Below are 16,764 nucleotides of genomic sequence, written 5' to 3'. Positions count from 1 at the left end.
TCAGCATGGATAGAGGATTGGCTAACTGGTAGAAGATGGGGGTGGATTTAAACTTGTACGGCAAGGGGATGGGTTGACTAATGGGCCTAGTTTGAAAGTACCAGCGAGGGCAAAAGAGACAAGATGGGTAATAGGGAAAAGGAAGTGAGAGAAGGCTTGAGTGTTGACAGTGAGCATAGAAATGGCCATCTCCCAAAGGGCAAGCAAGAGATAAGGGTGGGGTTAAATTGTATGTATGTAAATACATGGAGTGTAGTGAACAAAACAGGAGAACTGGAAGCAGAAATTGCTCTAGGGGCATATGACACAGTAGCATTGACAGAAACATGGCTCAAGCCAGAACAGAACTGGATACTTAACATCCCGGGTTATAATGTTTTTGTAGGAACTGGGTGGGTAAAAGGGGAGGAGGTGTATCAGTCTTGGTCAAAGATAGTATCATAATCTTGAACGAGATGCAGTTCCTGAATTAGAATCTATATGGTTGGAGGTGAGAAATAGGAAGGGAGCGGTGACCTTTATTTACTGTAGACCTCCAAATAGTGGGGAGGTAGTGGAATGGAGCATTTGTAGGCAGGTTATGGAAACCTGCAGGGCTAGTAGGGTTGTGATAGTTGGGGATTTCAATTACCCTAAGGTAGACTGGGAAACGGGTAGAGTGTGGAGCATGAAAGGGGAGAAATTCCTGCAATGTGCGGAGGAAAACTTTCTGGAACAGTACATTCCCAGTCCTACCAGGGAGAAAGCTGTGCTAGATCTCATCCTAGGAAAAAGGGCAAGGCAGAGGGAGGGAACTGTCGGGAAGTAGCAATCATAATGTAATACGATTCGATGTTACAATGGAAAAGGATAAAAATCAGTCACGGATTAAGATCCCAGACTGGAAAAGAGCGCATTTTAGGGGTCTAAAAGTTTAACTGGAGCAGGTTATTGGAAACACAATTTGGTCGATTAAAACAGTAGATGAAAAATGGGAGGCTTTCAAAGGGGCGACTAATAGTGTGGAAGCTGGGGACGTCCATGAGGAATAAATACGGGGTATCCAAAGCTGGAGTACCCTGGATGACTAAGGATATTGATGATAAAATAAGGAAGAAAAAAGAGGCATATGATGCATGCCGGAATAATAATAGCAATAGAATTCGGGAAGAGTACCTCAAATGCAGGAGAGCGGTTAAGGCTGAAATAAGGAAGGGTAAGAGGAAGCATGAGGAAAGGATGGCAGGCTGTGCCAAAACAAACCGCAAACTGCTCTTCAAGCATATTAATGGTAAAAGGTTAGTGAAGGATAGAGTGGGGCTCATAAAATACAGACAGGGTAAAATGTGCACTGAAGCAGAGGGTATGGCAGTGTTACTAAATGAGTACTTTGCTTTTGGCTTTACCAAATTAGAAGGTGGGGACAATGGCCCAGTTGAAAATGTGGATAGTGAACAACTGAGCAGTATAGTGATAGATAAAGAAAATGTGCTAAAAAGGCTGGCAGCACTCCAGGCAGAGAAGTCGCCAGACCCAGATGGGATGTATCCTAGATTGCCGAGAGGTAAGCGAGCATATTGCGTAGCAGTTGACAGACATTTTCCAGGCCTCACTGAACATAGGATTAGTCCCGGGGGACTGGAGGATTGCAAATGTGACGCCGTTCTTTAAGAAAGGGACAAAGGATATACCAGGAAACGACAGACCTGTCAGCTTGACATCAATAGTGCGAAACCTGATGGAGGCCATAATATGGGATGAAATAAATATACACTTAGAGAAAAATAAGTTAACACTAGACAGTCAACATGGCTTTGTCAAGGGCAGGTCATGTCTGACAAATTTAATTGAGTACAGTAAGAAGTCTTACAACACCAGGTTAAAGTCCAACATGCTATAAGCTTGATTCACCTGAGGAAGGAGCAGTGCTCCAAAAGCTAGTGTTTGAAACAAACCTGTTGGACTTTAACCTGGTGTTGTAAGACTTCTTACTGTGCTCACCCCAGTCCAACGCCGGCATCTCCACATCAAATTTAATTGAGTTCTTTGACGAGGTGACACAGGCAGTGGATGAGGGAAGTGCCGTGGATGTTGTATATTTGAACTTTCAGAAAGCATTTCATACGGTGCCACATGGCAGGTTAGTTAGAAAATTTAAAATGTTTGGGCTTGATGAGCCCTTGGGAGTGTGGATTAGAAGTTGGCTCAGAGATAGGAAACAGAGTGTAGATGGGCATTTCTCAGACTGGAGACGAGTTGAAAGTGGCGTTCCCCAGGGCTCATTGTTGGGACCCTTGCTTTTTTTGATTTATATAAATGATTTAGAAGTGGGTTTTCAGGGCAAAATCTCTAAATGTGTAAATGATACTAAGCTAGGGAAAATAGTGAATTGTGAGGATTATGCTGAGCGATCTGAGAGTGACATTTACAAGTTGGCCAAATGGACAGACACCAGGCAGATGAACTTCCATGCAGCAAAATATGAGGTAATGCATTTTGGTGGAAGAAACATGGAGACAACAAGCAGAGGGACCTCGGGATTGAAATAAATCATTCTCTGAAGGTGGTCAGGAAAGTTGGAACAGTTGTTAAGAAGGCTTATAGCATCCTTGGATTTATAAATAGAGGCATAGAGTATAAAAACAAGGAAGTAATGCTGCACCTCTCCAAATCATTGGTCAGCCCACATTTGGAGTATTGTGTTCCGTTCTGGGCATTTTATTCAAGGAAGGACGTTAAAGCCCTGGAGAGAGTGCAGAGGAGATTTACTAGAATGATACCAGGAATGAGGAATTTTAGATACAAGGAAAGATTGGAGAAATTGGGCTTGTTCTCCTTAGAGCAGAGAAGATTAAGAGGCGACCATATTGAGATGTTTAAAATTCTGAACAATTTTGACAGGGTAAAGAAGGATATTCTTTTTCCATGAGTTGGTATGTCAGTGTCATAATTTCAAGATGGTCAGCAAGAGAGCTCGGAGTGAGATGAAGAGAAAGTGGTGGTGGCGGATTCCATAGGAGGTTTCAAAAGAGAGCTGGATACATATTTGAAAGTGATGAATTTAGAGGGCTGTGGAATGGGACTAGCTAGGTAGCTTTTTTGGGGAGCCGGTGTAGACACGATGGGCCGAATGGCCTCCTGTACTGTAAATAACAATAACAAAGAGTTGGGATAAGAGGAGCATTTTCAGGATGACAACCTGTAACTAGTCACAGGGATCAGTGTTGGGGCCACAATTTACAATATATTAATGCCCACCTGTGTCACCACCTGTTGCAAGTCAGGTGACTTTAAATTTTGCATTTGCAAATATTTACATGTAGGTTGAAACAGCTACTCATTTTTTTGCATGCACATCAAACACTGGTATGCAAAGGATTAATTACAAACATCAGTGGGGTGCGGCACGGTGATGCAGTGGTGAGCACTGCTGCCTTACGGCACTGCGGTTCAATCCCGGCCCCAGGTTACTGTCCATGTTGAGTTTGCACATTCTCCCTATGTCTGCGTGGGTCTCACCCCACAACCTAAAGATGTGCAGCACAGATGGATTTGCTATGCTAAATTGCCCCTTAATTGGGGGGGGAAAAAACAATGGGGTACTCTAAATTTTTCTTTTTTAAATTAAACATCAGTGTAATTGTGAAGCTAAGCTGTATTTAATATTGAAATGCGGAAACATGTTTCCAAGGTGAGACATGAACAGAACACTGGACAAAGAATTACCATCATACCATGCTGTTCCTCACAAAGGTGGGGCTAAAACTTTTGAGATGTTCAACACAATGCTGAATGAACTACTGAGGTTGCTTCTTTATCGACTTTTGATCATTGTCAATAAAACAAAACTGCAAGTTAGCGAAGGCACACTGTATGTAGCCAGATTTGCATATTGAGGGTTCCTCGTACTAAGTATTTAACTACAAGATAATATAATCGCTTATTGTCACAAGTAGGCTTCAATGAAGTTACTATGAAAAGTCCCTAGAATTGGAAAGAGGAAAAACAGTAAATAGTGGAAATCTGAAAATACGCTGCATCAGCAGTTGTACAAGGTTAAGATTCTGGCTGTGTGTCACCTTTCATCAGTAAGAAGTCTTACAACACCAGGTTAAAATCCAACAGGTTTGTTTCAAATCACTAGCTGTCGGAGCGCAGCTCCCTCCTCAGGTGGAGAAGCAGCAGTGTTCCGAAAGCTAGTGATTTGAAACAACCCGGTTGGACTTTTAAACCTGGTGTTGTAAGACTTCTTACTGTGCTCACCCCAGTCCAACGCCGGCATCTCCACATCTTGACCTTTCATCAGAACTGCAAACTGGATGGCAAGCGAGCCCCTAAATGGAGGAGAAAATTAAAGGAATGGAGTAGCGAGCAACAGAGTGGAATCACAAATAAGGAATTGCGGCCACTATCTCAAGAAGAAGGTAATGGGTTGAAAATGCAAGTTGAGACGAGGTGAAAATCTTTACTGTATTTTGAGGGGTTATTTTACAAATTGCAAAAAATTACTTTTGTCAAATCTTTTCATTCTGCATTCTTCAGGACTATCACAAGAATACCAATGTCCGATCCAATCATGTCCAACCATATGTCCCTTCCACTGTTTTCAATGGGCAAGGTACAGACCATACTCAACCAGCAGCCCATGCTTGTAAAACTCAAAAAGCATCGCTTCCAGCCTTTGAGCGAAGATCAAGCATCAGATCGAGCCCAAGATGGGGTGCAATACCTTTTCTTGTCAGCTTGGATCTTGTATGTCTCTTACGTGGAGACCATGACTGAGACAATATTTGCTAAATAATCCTCGGTGTGCTAAAGATTAGGCTGACAACTAATCTAAGATTATCAGTCGGGCTCACTGTGGCACATTTGCATGGAAGCTACATATGTTAATAGATAGGACCTTATTTGCAGACAGAATATGTACACGCATGGGCAGCACGGTGATGCAGTGGTTAGCATTGCTGCCTCATGGCACTGAGGTCCCAGGTTTGATCCCGGCCCTGGGTCACTGTCCGTGTGATGTTTGCACATTCTCCCCGTGTTTGCGTGGGTTTTGCCCCCACAACACAAAGATGTGCAGAGTAGGTGGATTGGCGACGCTAAATTGGAAAAAAATGAATTGGGTACTCTAAATTTGTATTAAAGAAAGGAATATGTACACACAGAATATGTTCAGCTTAACAAAATAAGTGATCATTATTCATTGGTTCATTCCTCAGGGCAGTGCCTTGGCCAAAGTCAAGTTGCCGGTTTAAATTTTTTCAAAATGCTTGGCAGTTAACTTGTCAGTCACTATTAACTAGTGCATTCTCCATGGCAATGCCTCCACCAGAGTCCCATTTTCCAATCGGCACTCTCTTCTCATATTGAATAATGTTGTTGTTTCCCCTGACATTGGTATTCTTGCAATTGCCCTGTTGAGTGCAATATGAAAAACTTCGACTAAATGTATTTTTTCCACAATACTCCAGCTCTGTACTACCAAATCGCTATACAGTAAAGTTTTAGTCTGTCTGAATGAAAAATGTAAACCGAAAAGCAATAAAATGCATTGAGACTGAAATTATTTTTAATAAACAATATCTAGAACTTCACATTAAGCTCATGAGCAAATAGTGCAAAAATAAGCACGGGGTTAATCACATTTTCAGGGTATTGCTTATGTTACAATAAAAGTGCAACTCATTTTGACCCTCGTTTTGGAGCCTGTTCCCTGACAAGCTGAGGGATATCCTTCAAACGGTAAGTTTTACAAAGCTGTGCTTGTCACAAAGTTAGTGAAATATTCCTTGGGCCTTGCTGACTGACTCCTCAAATTCTCCCCATATGAGCCAGAAGCGCAAATTTGCTCAGTTAACTTGCCACGCTAAATTGCCCCTGAGTATATATATATATGCAAACACCTTGGGAAACATACCCCCAACATCACCTATACAGTCTGTACAGATTATTCCTCTTTTTCACCCTCCCCTCCTCCGTGATGAACAGCCTCTCAAACACGGTCACAAACATCCCCCACCTTTCCTCAAACCCCCCCTGAAGAGCCCTTTAACTCACACTTTATCTTCTCTAACCGCAGGAAGTCGTACAGGTCACCCAACCATGCTGCTGCCCCCGGTGGTGATGCCGACCGCCACTCCAGCAAAATTCATCGCCATGCAATCAGAGAGGCGAAGGCCAAGACTTCGGCCTTTTTCCCCTCCATGAGCTCCGGCTTCTCTGAAACCCCAAATATCGCCATCAAAGGCTCCAGGTCCAGTCCCTCCTCCACTATCCTGGCTAAGACCGCGAACACTCCCGCCCAGAATCTTCCTAATTTTCCACAACCCCAAAACATGTGCGCGTGATTCGCTGACCCCCGCCCACACCTCTCACACTCATCTGCTACCCCTTGAAAGAACCCACTAATTCTCGCCCGAGTCATATGCACCCTGTGCACTACCTTGAACTGTATCAGGCTCATCCTTGCACAAGAGGAGGTCCTGTTTACCCTTCGCAGTGCCTCACTCCACACTCCCCAATTGATCTCCATTCCCAACTCCTCTTACCATTTCTCCTTGATCTTCACCACCCACTCGCCTCCCTGCTCCCCCAGCCACTTGTATATATCCCCAATTCTTCCCTCCCCTTCCACATCCGGAAGCAGCAGTCGCTCCAGCAGGGTGTATCCCAGCAATCTAGTGAACCACTTCCAGACCTTTCGTGCAAAGTCCCTAACCTGCAGATATCTGAGCTCACTACCCCTCGGCAGCTCTACCCTTTCCCTTAGCTCCTTCAGACTGGTAAACACTTCCTCCAAATACAAATTCCTCACCTTGGCCAGCCCCACGTCCCTCCACTATCCATCCCTCCCCCGGCTCAAACCCATGATTCTCGCACAGCGGCGTTAGCACCGACATCCCTTCCACCCTAAAATGCCTCCTCAGCTGATTCCATATCTTCACTGTGGAGTGCACCACCGGACTCCTTGAATACCTACTTGGAGCCATTGGCAATGCTGCCGTCACCATAGCCCTCAGACTAGACCCCTTACAAGATTCCTCCTCCTTCGTAACCCACTCTACCCCTTTCTCCTTCCCACCCGCACACCTTGTCCACATTTGCCGCCCAATAATAATGAAGCAAGTTCGGCAACCCCAACCCACCCCCCCCCCCCCCCAAAATGCTGCCCCCGTCTCTGTGGCAGGGTCCTCCCCTCAAAGTCCGAGATGATCGTGTCCACTTTCCGAAAAAAGGCCTTTGGTATAAAGATCGGAGAGCTTGAAAGATAAACAAGAACCTCAGCAGAATATTAATTTTCTCCACTTGGACCCTCCCCGCCAACGTTAAGTGCAGTGTATCCCACCTCTTAAGACCCTCCCTCGCCTCCTCCACCAGCTTCGTTAAGTTCCACTTGTAGAGCCCTGTCCATTCCCTCGCTACCTGAATCCCCAAATTCCTAAACCTATCCCTCGTTACCGTAAGTGGCATCCCCCTAAATTAGCCGGCTGTGCCAGCTCAATCACAGGGAATACCTCGCTTTTCCCTACATTCAGCTTGTATCCCGATAACCCTCCAAACCTCCCCAGCAGGCCCATAATCCTTCCCATACTCTCCAACGGATCCGAAACATACAGCAAAAGGTCATTGGCGTAGAGCGACACCCGATGCTCCCTCTGTCCCCTCATAATACCCCGCCATTCTGCCGACCCCCTGAGAACCATCGCCAATGGGACAAATGCTGATAGTTGACATTGGCGAGTAGCTTTATAATCCAGATTTAATCAGCTGCATAAAATCAAATTACTGCGGATGCTGGATTCTGAAACAATGACAGGAAATATGGGAAAATATCAGCAGGTCTGACAGCATCTGTGGAGAGAGAAGGGAGTTAACGTTCGAGTCTGGGTGACTCTTTGTCAAATCTTTGACTGCTGAGATTGTCCGGTATTTTCTGTTTAATCAGCTGCACCCAGCTTCCTTGGTGAGATTTGAGTCCATGTCCTCAAAACATTAGCCCGGATCTTCGGATTGCTAGTCCAGAGCCATCGCCACTGCACCATCTACTCATGATTATACTGTCCCGTTCCCCTCCCCGCCCCCGCCCCCGGTGTCTTCGCCATCTTGAAACTCCGTCTGAATATACACATACGTACTTTTGTCTCTTCTGGTCCAGAGATAGTGCTGTTTACATACAAGCACATTCCAGTGCCCAGGCCAAGATCCTGTTCCTGTGACATTTCTGCTTTTAGCCTTTGTAGCCAAGGTAATGGGGTTGGGAGGTGCTGTTGAAGTAAGCTTAGTGAATTCTGGCAGTGCTTTCTGCAGATGGTTATTTGCTACAGGCACAGTGCACCTGCATTTATATAGCACCTCTCAAAACCTCAGAGCCTCGTAAAGTACTTCACAGAAAACCAAACACTTCTGAGATATAATCTCTATGGAGAACTGTGGCAACCGATCTCTACACAGCAAGATCCCGCAAACAGCAATGGGATCAGTAACGAGATGATGTTTTTAGTTGATCGAAGGGTAAAGGTTGGCCAGGATACTGGGGAGAATTCCTTGTTTTTCATCCAGAAGTGCTGTGGGATCTTGTGTGTCCTATCTGAGCGGCCACTTCAATTGAAAGACAACACTTTCAACAGTGCAGCACCCTTGGAGTATACCGCTGAAATGTCAGCCTAGATTACGTGCTCAAGGCTCTGTGGAGTGGGTCACTGGCCTGGCCTCAATGCAGACATACAGCACAACTGACACTAGGGAATAAGCAGTATAGGTAATGTGGAGAGGATGCAGAGACCCTGAATGTTACACTCCCTTGGCCGAGGCCCTGTATTTAGCTCTGACACCTTATCCTCATGTTGCTTCCTGTGTTTTTTAAATGGACTATTCAGACAGACTGCGGCCATAAAGTGTATTCTTTCTTTGAAACAAGTACTTCAATTTTACACAACCATTCAATTTCACACTCTCTGGGCCTTTGCATCTGACTAAAGATTCCCCTTACGTTCCTGCTGATGGAGGGTCTGAGCTGGCTCAATACTGCCACCAGCAGGACATTAGTGATACTGCTGGCCTGTTGATCACAGCTGAAGAGCACAGAGAAACAAATATTGACACATTATAAACGCTAGAAGGCTAGGAACAGACAAAGCCGGTGAGGAATATAAGGAAAGTAGGAAGAAACTTAAGCAAGGAGTCGGAAGGGCTGAAAGGGGTCACGAAAAATCATTGACAAACAGCATTAAGGAAAATCCCAAGACTTTTTACATGTATATAAAGAGCAAGAGCCAGGGAAAGGGTTGGCCCACTCAAGGACAGGGGAGGAAATCTATATGTGGAGCCAGAGGAGTTGGTACTGAATGACTACTTTGCGTCAGTATTCACCAAAGAGAAGGACTCAGTGGATGATGAGTCTGGGGAAGGATGTGTAGATAATCTGGGCCATATTCGGAAAAAGAAGGAGATGTTGGGTGTCTTGAAAAACATTAAGGTAGAATCATAGAATTTACAGTGCAGAAGGAGGCCATTCAGCCCATCGATTCTACAGCGGCCCCTGAAAGAGCGCCCTACCTAAGCCCACACCTCCACCCTTTATCTGTAACCCAGCAACCCCACCTAACTTTTGGACACTAAGGGCCAATTTAGCGTGACCAATCCACCTAACCTGCACATCTTTGGACTGTGGGAGGAAACCGGAGCACCCGGAGAAAACCCATGCAGACACGGGGAGAATGTACAGACTCCGCACAGACAGTGACCCAAGCCGGGAATTGAACCCTGGTCCCTGGCGCTGTGAAGCAACAGTGCTAACCACTGTGCTACCGTGCTGCCCTGGGCATAAAATAAGACCCAAGGGCCTGATGGGATCTACCCCAGAATACTGAGGGAGGAGGGCAGCGCGGTGGCGCAGTGGTAGCACTGAAGTCTCACGGCGCCGAGGTCCCAGGTTCGATCCCGGCCCTGGGCACTGTCCGTGTGGAGTTTGCACATTCTCCCCGTGGCTGCGTGGGTTTCACCCCCACAACCCAAAGATGTGCAGGATAGGTGAATTGAACACGCTAAATTGCCTCTTAATTGGAAAAAATGAATTGGGTAATCTAAAGTTATATAATAAAACAAGAATACCGAGGGAGGCAAGAGAGGAAATTACTGGAGCCTTGACAGAAATCTGTGTATCCACACAGAGGATTGGAGAAATGTTGTTCATTTGTTTAAGAAGGGTAGCCAGGATAAACCAGGAAATTACAGGCCGGTGAGCCTTCCGTCAGTGGTAGGGAACTTATTGGAGAGGATTCTTTCAGACAGAATATTTGGGAGCAAATGGTCATATTAGCGAGAGGTGGCATGATTTTGTGAAGGGAAGATTGTATTTCGCTAACTTGATTGAGTTTTTTGACAAAGTGACAAAGATGATTGATGAAGGTGGGGTTGTGGATGCTGTCTACATGGACTTCAGTAAGGCCTTTGACAAGGGTCCCTCATGTATAAATGATTTGGAGGAAAATGTAACTGGTTTGATCTGTAGGTTTGCAGACGACACAAAGGCTAGTGGAATTGCGAATAGTGATGAGGACTGTCAGAGGATACAGCAGGATAAAGATCGGTTAGGGCGGCACAGTTGTTAGCACTGTTGCCTCACGGCGCCGAGGTCCCAGGTTCGATCCCGGCTCTGGGTCATTGCGTGTTGAGTTTGCACATTCTCAGCAAGGACGGTGTCGAGGGTGGTGGGATCCAGGGTCAAGCCAGGCTGGGGACTCGCAATTTTTAGGGTTGCAGTGGAGCCGGGAGTGCAGGAGGCTAAAAAGGCCGGTGTCCTGGCCTTTGTGTCCCTAGTAGCCCGGCGGAGGATTCTTCTTCAGTGGAAGGATGCGAGGCCCCCAAGTGTGGAGGCCTGGATCAATGATATGGCAGGGTTCATCAAATTGGACAAGGTGAAATTTGCCCTGAGGGGATCAGTACAAGGGTTCTTTAGGCGGTGGCAGCATTTCCTGGACTTCCTGGCGGAATGGTAGGGAAATAGGCCGGCAGCAGCAGCAACCCGGGGGGGGGGGGGGGGGGGGGGGGGGGTTTGGTTCGGTGGGAGGGAGAACTGTGTACATGGGTTTGTTGGATGTGGCGGGTGTTATCTCTTTCCTTTTTGTTGTTTGCTTTTTTTTTGTTTTTGTTTTTGAAGTTGCTTTTGTAGTTGGGTGGGTGTTGTTCTTGGGTTTTTACCATGGTTGTTTTGTTAATATTGTTTTCCCTGTGTTTGCGTGGGTTTCGCTCCCACAACCCAAAAGATGTGCAGATAGGTGGATTGGCCACGCTAAATTGTCCCTTAATTGAAAAAAATTAATTGGGTATTCTAAATTTATTTTAAAAAGGATATAGATCGGTTGGAGACGTGGGCGGAGACATGACAGATGGAGTTTAATCCGGACAAAGGTGAGGTTGGGGGCGCGATTCTCCGCTGCCCACGACAGGTCGGAGAATAGTGGGAGGGCCTTCCCGACATTTTTCCCGACCTCCCGCTATTCTCCCCCCCCCTCCACGGCCGCCCCACGACACGAATCGCAGCTCGCCGTTTTTTACGGCGAACAGCGATTCTCCCCAGGCCGATGGGCTGAGTTCCCAGGCCTTTACGGCCGTTTTCACGAATGCAAACACACCTGCTCTCACCGTTCGTGAAAACGGCCGCAAAGTGCCGTCCCGGACAACCATGGCACCGATTGGCACTGCCGCCCCACGGCCGTGCCAAGGGTGGCATGGGCCTGCGATCGGTGGGCAGAGATCGCGGGCAGCGGGTCCGATACCCATGCACTCTTTGTTCCTCCGCCGCCCCGCAGGATCAGTCCACGGGGCGGCTGAGGGGCATGACGGCCCGCGCATGCGCGGGTTTGACGCATATGCGTGATGACGTCATCCGCGCATGCGTGGGTTGGAGCCGTCCAACCCGCGCATGCGCGGCTGACGTCATCGTGCGCGTCAGCCGCCGTGACGCTTGGCGCGCTGGCTTAGCGACGGTCGCTAAGCCCGCGATGTCGTGCTTCACGGAGCCACGCTGCTAGCCCCACCCGGGGGGGAGAATCGGGTCCTGGGAGGGGGCGCGGAGGCTGCCGTGAAACACGGCCAGTTTCACAGCAGCCTTTACGACTCGCCGCATTTGCGGAGAATCGCGCCCAATGTATTTTGGAAGGTCTAATACAGGTGGTAAATGGCAGAACCCTTAAAGAGTATTGACAGGCAAAGAGATCTGGGTGTACAGGTCCACAGGTCACTGAAGTGGCAACACAGGTGGAGAAGGTAGTGAAGAAAGCATACGGCATGCTTGCCTTCATTGGACGGGCAATCAGTATAAAAATTTACAAGTCATGCTGAACTGTATAGAACCTTAGTTAGGTCACACTTGGAGTATAGTGTTCAATTCTGGTCGCCACACTACCAGAAGGATGTGGAGGCTTTGGAGAGGGTGCAGAAGAGATTTACCAGGATGTTTCCTGGTATGGAGGGCATTAGCTAAACTTAGGGAATAACTTGGATATTCTTGGTTTGTTATCACTGGAACGATGGAGGTTGAGGGGCGACCTGATAGAAGTCTACAAAATTAAGAGGGGCATAGACAGAGTGGTTAGTCAGAAGCCTTTTACAAGGGTGGAAGAGTCAATTACTAGGGGACGTAGGTTTAAGGTGCGAGGGGCAAAGTATAGAGGAGATGTGCAAGGTACTTTTTTACACAGACGGTAGTGGGTACCTGGAACTCGTTGCCAGAGGAGGTGGTGGAAGCAGGGACGATAGTGATGTTTAAGAGGAGTCTTCACAAGTACATGAATAGGATGGAATAGAGGGATATGGTCCCCAGAAGGGTAGAAGGTTTTAGATGGGCAGCATGGTCGGTGCAGGTTTGGAGGGACGAAGGGCTGTAAATTTCTTTGTTCTTAGAACCAAAGATGGAGTCATTAGGGGCAGCACATGCACAGTGGCTAGCACTGTTGCCTCACTGCTTCAGGGACCCGGGTTCAATTCCAGCCTTGGGCGACTGTGGAGTTTGCACTTTTTCCCCGTGTCTGTCTGGGTTTGCTCCGGGTGCTCCGGTTCCCTCCCACAGTCCAAAGATATGCAGGTTAGGTGGATTGGCCCTGCTAAATTGCCTTGGTGTAGTGTTTTTCAAAGTCTGGGTTGCGACCCACGGCTGGGACGCAGATGGGTGTCGGGAGGGTCATGGAGCGATTGGTCCCGCCAATCCCGTGGTGGTCCCCATCGCGGGTAAAGCGTCCAACAACCGCTACCGGCTTTTACATCAGGAACTGCGGCTGCTGTCACATTTTAAATGGAGATACATCAGGCTGTGTGGAGTCTTCCGGCCAGAAGTGGCAGCAGAGAGCAGGTCACACACCCAGCACATAGAATTGACGTGAAGCGTCATCCAGGCACGTGCAGTTGGTTCCAAAGCAGGGAGCAGCTGCTGGCAAGCAAGGCAAGTGAACTATGAAGGTCAATGGTTTTCTTAAAAGTAAGAGATGGCCAGAGACTCAAAGAGGCAGTTTACCTATTGGACAGGATCTCGCAACAGAATCTGCTGGAGGGAGCTGCACAGGAGAGTCCTGGGCAGGACAGGCAGTTTACCTATTAGATAGGATCTCACAACAGAATCCGCTGGAGAGAGCTGCTTAGGAGAGTCCTGGGCAGGACAGGCAGTTTACCTATTAGATAGGATCTCACAACAGAATCCGCTGGAGAGAGCTGCTTAGGAGAGTCCTGGGCAGGACAGAGCAGTGGTAGTGTTAGAGCTCCAGGGCCTCTGGTTAACAGCACTGAAAAAAGAAACTTGACGCGGAACAAAGAAGTATAAAGATTTCTTGAGGTATGGTTTTGTCAACTGTGACAATGCAAATAAGGAGGCAAAGCCCATGTGTGTTATATGGAGGGAAGTTCTGGCAAATGAGAGAAGTTTCAGAATTTGAAAGAGAAGTGGCCGGTGAAAAATTACTTTTCAGTTTGGGACCCCCATAGTCAGTTATTAACGTAGAGCTGACTCCAATTTAAAAGACTCAGCGGCTGTAGCTGACCTGTGATACCACATTAACAATTAGCGTTGTGGTGTAGCTTCTCCCAGGAGTATTCTGTGCTGAGTAAAAAAAGCATTTTGTTGCTATTCTCCTTCACAACAACCTACATGTGCGAGGTTAGATTTTCTGTTTTCACAAAGATGAAGATGGCACAAAGAAACTGACTGTCGTCTGTACCTGATATGGGCACTGCCCTCTCCTCCTTTGAACCTGATTGGAGCGAGATCACGAAGCCAAAGCAGGCTCCCTTTTTGCATTAAAAGGTAAGTGAACAGGTAAGTATGTACCACGAATGTCGGTTGGCGTGGATCTCGAAGGTTGGCCAGTTGCCAAAAGTGGGTCCAAAAAAGTTTGAAAAACACGGCCTTAGTGTCCAAAGGTTAGGTGGGATTATGAGGATAGGATGGGGGGGGAGGGGGGGGGGGGGGGGGGGGGGGGGGGGGTTGGGCCTCTCGGCAGATTGGTTCAGACTCAATGGGCTGAATGGCATCATTGGCATTCTATGATTAGGACAGGTGATTTAAAGCTTGTTCAAAAAGATAGAATCAGAGAATTCCTATGATGCAGAAGGAGACCATTCAGCCCATCAAGTCTGCATCGGCCCACTCCTCTGCCCTATCCCCATAACCCAATAGACCCACCACATCTTTGGGCACTAAGGGGCAATCCTTTGCATGGCCAATCCACCTAGAACATAGAACATAGAACATTACAGCGCAGTACAGGCCCTTCGGCCCTCCGTGTTGCACCGTCCTGTGAAACCCTTCTAAAGTCCCTCTACACTATTCCCTTATTGTCCATATGCCTATCCAATGACCATTTGAATGCGTTTAGTGTTGGCGAGTCCACTACTGTTGCAGGCAGGACATTCCACGCCCTTACTACTCTCTGAGTAAAGAACCTACCTCTGACATCTGTCCTATATCTATCTCCCCTCAATTTAAAGCTATGTCCCCTCGTGCTGGACATCACCATCCGAGGAAAAAGGCTCTCGATGTCCACCCTATCTAATCCTCTTGTATGCCTCAATTAAGTCCCCTCTTAACCTTCTTCTCTCTAACGAAAACAGCCTCAAGTCCTTCAGCCTTTCCTCATATGATCTTCCCTCCATACCAGGCAACATTCTTGTAAATCTCCTCTGTACCCTTTCCAATGCTTCCACATCCTTCCTATAATGTGGTGACCAGAACTGCATACAATACTCCAAATGCGGCCGCACCAGAGTTTTGTACAACTGCAACATGACCTCATGGCTCCGAAACTCAATTCCTCTACCAATAAAAGCTAACACACCGTACGCCTTCTTAACAACCCTCTCAACCTGGGTGGCAACTTTCAGGGATCTATGGACATGGACACCGAGATCTCTCTGCTCGTCCACACTACCAAGAATCTTACCATTAGCCCAGTACTCTGCCTTCCTGTTATTCCTTCCAAAATGAATCACCTCACACTTTTCTGCATTAAACTCCATTTGCCACCTGTCAGCCCAGCTCTGCAACTTATCTATGTCCCTCTGTAACTTGTAACATCCTTCTGCACTAGTCCACAACTCCACCTGCTTGGCTTTCTGGGGGTGGTGTTTTTTTAAAATATCTTTATTCAGGCATTTGTACAAACAATAAATACAAACAAAAAAAAGAGCAAGAACAAACAGTAACATCATAATAAATAAATAACTAGCTAACCAACACCCCAACCCCCTACTTTTCCCCTCCTCCCATCCTACCTTCTCCATTTTAATCCCCTTATTCCCCCCTCCCCTACTGACACCTCAATGGTCCTTGAAGAAGTCGATGAATGGCTCCCACCTCTGGGCAAACCCATTGACCGTCTCGCTAACGATTTATCCCAACCTCTGGAACTCTGCCAGGTCGCTGACCCACACCCTCGATTTCAGGGGCTCCGGATCCCTCCACCTGGGCAAAATCTGTCTCCGGGTTACCAGGGAGGCAAAGGCCGGGACGTCGCGTCCCCCCCCCCCCCCCCCCCCCCCCCCATGGACTCCTGGGTCTTCCGACATTCTGAATATTACCACTTCTGGATTAGGGACCACCTTCACCCTCAGCACCTCGGACATTACATCCGTGAACCCCGGCCAGAACCCCTTCAGTTTCGAACATGTGAACATGGTTTGTGGGCCTCCCCACGCACCGCCCATACCTATCCTCTACCCCCTCAAAGAAACTACTCATCCTGGCCACCGTCACGTGCACCCTGTGAACTATCTTAAACTGGATAAGGCTGAGCCTCGCACATGGCGAGGACACGTTCACCCTCCTCAGGGCCTCTTCCCACATTACATCCCTGGTGAGAATGGCAGAGGAGCCATCAACAAGAGACCCCCTCCATCCGACTCCACGCCGACCCCTCCCCCACTTCCTAAGTAGCCTAAAGTACCCTAAGCTCAGCCAATTTGTCCGCACGTTCGCTACCGGCACCTTATACAACAACCGGACTCAATCTACAAACCCCTGCCTGAACCCGAACCATCCTAACATTTCCCACAGATACTCCCACTCCACCCGATCAAATGCCTTCTCTGTGTCCATTATCACCGCCACCTCCTCGCCCTGTCCCTCTGGGGGCATTATCTGCATTGGGGGGTGGGGGAAATCCCACCGACTATGGGGGGGGGGGACAGAAATCCTCTGACTGCGTTAAAGGGGGGGGAAATCCTGCTGACTGTGTTAGTGTCCCCAAGTTATCCAACTGCATGTCCAACATCCAGAACTGGAGAAGCACACAGCAG

The sequence above is a fragment of the Scyliorhinus canicula genome, chromosome 17, assembly GCF_902713615.1.
Source record: "Scyliorhinus canicula chromosome 17, sScyCan1.1, whole genome shotgun sequence".
Lineage (NCBI taxonomy): Eukaryota > Metazoa > Chordata > Chondrichthyes > Carcharhiniformes > Scyliorhinidae > Scyliorhinus > Scyliorhinus canicula.
The sequence above is the reverse complement of the archived record's forward strand: the minus strand, read 5'-3'. Positions refer to the sequence as shown.